Raw genomic sequence first — 4,908 nt, forward strand, 5'->3', positions numbered from 1 at the left:
AGATATATTATTATATAAATATAAACAGAATGTAAATAATAATAATAATAACAATGATAATAATAATAATAACAGAAGATGAAGAAATTAATGAGAACTTTGAGATAAAAGATTAACGTAAGGATTAAACAATGATAAAAAACAAATGTCAAGGTTAGAGGATCCACTAATGGTACTTCAAACAAGTATAATATAAACTCTTATTACTCAATTGGAAACCACACATAAAGGAGGTTCCAATCAGATTATAAATTGTTAACATGATTACATTAATTATCTTATTCGAATAAAGCTAATACTTGTAAATGTTGGCAGGCATTCATGATTATAACTTATGTTAACAACAAATCAAGTTCCTTTCATAGCTCAGGTGTCGGTTAAACCATACAGTATGGGCTATGAAAGTGCCAAGTATTTGTTGTACCAAGTGTTACACAACATAAATCTAGATTAACCATTTAACAAGCAAAGTATTAAAGTGAACAAGATAACAAATATAAAAACATGTTAGTATCCAACGTTAAGGTCCATGTTAAGTTTATATTTATACTTGTTCTTACACCATTAGTGTACCCTTTTTCACCTTGACATAATTAACTTAGCTAGACATAATAAAAGAAAGAAACATAAATGAGCAAGACAAAGAACATAAATGAGAAAGAAGTTAACTAGACAAAGGAAAGGAAATGAAGTGCACAAACTTGATATTAATGAAAGCAAGACATAAGCAATACAAAGAGAGAAAGCAAGAGCATGATCTTGATCTGAACACCAAGATGCCTCAATACATGGTAAGTGCCTCCTTTTATAGGCCAAAATTTGGAACTATTGATTTGTTGACTAATTGATGAGTGGGTGGCCACATCTTGACTAGATAACAATCCTTATCTTCTTGTCTGATCAAGACGTCATTGCTAACATCATAATTTGCCCAGAATCCTCAAGAATGTTCTAGGAAATTGTCTCAGCTTTCCAACAAAAAAAAGATGAGGTCATTTGGACTTCTAGAACTCAAGATATGGGCTGAACACTAAATAGTGTTTGGGCTGCAGGACAGCTTCGGACTTCTTCGTTGTTCCTTCAATTTGGACTTCAAAACGACCTTTTCAAATCTTGGGCTCCTCATGAAAGTTGTAGGCCTTTGTCTTACCTTTCCATCCATATAAAGTGACCTAAATCCGAAATCTAGAGCTCCAGATATGATCCAATTACCGAGCAATGTTCCGGTTTGGACTGCACCGACATCTCTCTTTTCTAAGTATTGGCCATCTCTTTGTCCTTTAACTTTCAATGCTTAAACTCATCAATCAATCCTTTTTATTTATGTGATAGTCCTGCATTTAAAATGAGCATTTACCATAAATTAAGGTATCTTATAATATCAAACTTGTTATTATAAAACATGCTTTAGTTAAGGAGTTATTGATACTTCAAGTGCAAAATGATGATATAAAACCTTGATAAACATGCACTTTTAAGTATTAATCACTAGAAACATGACTTTTGGCATCCATGATAAAGCCCCTGATGTTATCAGATGATTGAGATTATTATTCATCAAAGAAAAAGTTGGATTTTCATTATGACCTATGAGAATTCTGATATTTGAGGCTAATAAGGTTATATGCCACTTTCTCTACAAAGACAACAAGAGAAAGAGAAATGATGAATAATTGATGTTGAACCTAGGTTTTTGAAACCCTCAAACACCTATTGAGCCTGTAAAATTCCTTTCTTTCATAGCCATAAACCATAGCCTACTTTACGTGCCTTTAAAAGCCCTTTTCGATCAAGTAAGCAATTTGAACCAATAAATGACGCTCTTAAAGCTTAAAGATTTTTTCCATTAGGTTTGTGGCTTCATAGATTAAGCTACTTGTTATTATGCATGCTGAGAAAATAGTGCTAAAAAAAAACCTTTCTTGATAAAGCCTGAGTTCTGACTTTAGCATCTTGTTTTTCACAAAAAGGTCACCTCATCACAGACTATCAAAAGATATACCCAAGATCAGAGATTAAAATTAACACAAAGAAACATGGAAAAAAACCATTTTAATCTTTCAACGGGTAAATTTATGTTTTCCAAATATAAAATAATCAAAGGACTACATGTATTGAATGGCGTGTGTTGGGTCTTTGACCAAAGAAGCTTGAATTTCAAAAAAATACCTTTACAAAACTGACATCTCTCTTATTCCATTTCAACAATTAGACTTTGGAATATACATGATCTTTGAAATATGAGAGTTGATTCCCGAGCAAGAAAGATTGTCAAATAAAAAGAGCACCGATTGAGTTTACAAAGTCCTTGACAGAAGTGACATCAATACTTCTTGACAATTCTTGAAAAGTTGAGCAACCGGGGGCAATACAATGGACCTTGAGAAGGAAAAACAAGCAATATTCAGATCAGCTAGGGGGCAATAAAAAAATGATTAAATGATGAATTAGTGGAACTGAGGACAGTGGTGTTGAAAGGAAGATAATAAGATGAACGAGCACTGGAGGCAAATCAATGGTTGATTAGCAATCTAAGATGAGGACAACACCAGAAAATCTCTTGATGAGTGCTGGTAGGATGCACACAACTAATCAAAGAATGATTCTCAAAAGAATTCAGGAGATGAAATGATTTGTTAAACTCCTTCATGATGAATCAAGCAACACCACACTTGAGGGCATTATCAAGCTTGATAAACAGTGAAATCAATAATCATTGAAGACAACCTAGGATAGGTGCTACATTTATAGTGGAGTGTATAACTAGCATAAGAACGAGCCAGTACATGGAAAGAGCAAAGAAGGCTTTTGGATACCAAATAAAGGCATCCTATGACAATGGAACATAAAATAGGGGGGGACCTATATTTCAAATCAGGTAAGGATGCATGCATGTCATCTAACCTCAAAGCATTGCACACATATTTTTTATTCGTTATAGGAAAATCCTCAAAAAAGTCCAGTAAGACTGAAAAAAAAGCGAAAAGAATCATTAAGCTGATAATAACATAGAATCATGGTTGTGACCCTAGAACGGGAAGAAGATGAGATAAACCTTATTGTCAGGAAAATCTCAAAGAAATGTGAATATCAACCTTGTCATCATGAGGAGTCTTCAAGTCAACCCTGCAATCAGGAAGCACCAAGTTTTCCAACCTTATCATCGAGAAAAATCTAGTTAATTTCAATCATCAGGAAAGACAAATGTCAACCCTGCAATTAGGAAAAACATATGTCAGTCCTGCAAAATAACAAAAATAAAAGAAAGAAAGAAAGCATCAAGTGAAAAGTTTGATTTAACCTTATCATCAAGATGAAAAATGAGAACCCTACCATTAGGAAATTATCAAAAAAAGAAGAGAAGAAGAAGAAAAAGAAGAAAAAGGACGCAAGTTCAAACCTTGCCAACAAGAAGAACATAGATTTTGGTTCTGGTTAAAGAAGATCGCCAAAAGGGATCTCAGGTTAGCCCAACCACACACAAATGTTGATTCTGGTTAAAGTAGATCGCCGGATGGGATCTTAGGTTAGCCCAACCACGCGGATTTTGGTTCTGGTTAAAGGGGATCGCCGGATGAGATCTTAAGGTATCCCAACCATACAGAGTTTGATTCTAGTTAAAGGGGATCGCTAGATGGGATCCTAGGTAGCCCAACCATACATAGTTTGGTTCTCGTTAAAGGGGATCGTCAGATGGGATCCTAGGTAGACCAACCATACAGATTTTGATTCTGGTTAAAAGGGATAGCCACAAGGGATCTTAGGTTAGCCCAACTACACATAGATGTTGGTTCTTATTGCTACTCAATTTTTGACCCATATTTTTGATAAAATTTTCAAAAAATCCAAAAAAATATGTTTTTAAATATATTTGTATCGTTTTTAGCATTTTTAGCATCGTCTCAAAAGAATTTAATTTTTCAAATGTCTTTTGAACACGTTCGACTTTTCACACGTCATTTTTAAAAGTATTGATTTTCCTTATTGAGTCGATGTTGATATTGCTTATTTTTAAAAAAATACAAGAAAAATCATAATTTACAAAAAAAGGAAGGTTGAGGGACCAATTTTGAGGCCCAAGTAAAATTTTACCTATAAATATAGGTCCACAACTCACACAAAAGGAGGGGGCAATTTTGCACATTTGGGAGAAAACACAAAAAAAAAAAAAACCTAACCCTAAACCCATCTCTTTCAAGCAAACCGACCACCCCCCATTTGGCCAAAAAGAAATAACAGAAGCCGCCACTCACCCCTCTCATCCAAACACAAACCTGAACCAACTGCTCCCTCACCTAACCAGACCTATCCTTTTTTAGACCCATCGACTTCCCTTCCCCGGATCTAACATTTTCCTTTCCCCCCATTAGCCTCTCTTCCCTATTTAATAAAGGTCGGTCGCCTCCCTTCTCTTTAAAAACTAAACAACTCCAGCCTCTCTTTCCCCTCTCCATCGTCCATCTTCTCTCTCAGGTTTCCCTCAACCCTTCCACCGCTAGAGACAGAGAAGTAACACCTGAACCACGTACCAGCCTTCCCCAGTGATATTTTCACCTCAGCACCGCCACCGGCCTCCACCATAATTGACCGATAACAGTCTAGCATAGTGGCGCCCACAGATCCCAAATCGGTTCGCTTTCTTCCTTCAATAGTAGCCTAAGCACAGCGGCCTCCCCCTCACAGCGGATCTGCTATCTAAAGAAGAAGGAGAGAGAAACAGATCCAAAAGAGGAAGAAATAGATCTAAAAAGGAGAGAATCAACTGTGTTGTTATGTTTTTGGTGTTTTGCAGGTCACGGTGTCACTACTAGTGCAAAAGGGAAGAGGAGAAGAAGCCAATCTTGACTGTCCTGTTTCCCGGTTGCTTTCGCGGCAACCCGTGAATCCACATGTTGCTAGTGGCGGTGG

This window comes from Populus alba, chromosome 1 (genome assembly GCF_005239225.2).
Source record: "Populus alba chromosome 1, ASM523922v2, whole genome shotgun sequence".
In the NCBI taxonomy this organism is placed as follows: Eukaryota; Viridiplantae; Streptophyta; class Magnoliopsida; order Malpighiales; family Salicaceae; genus Populus; species Populus alba.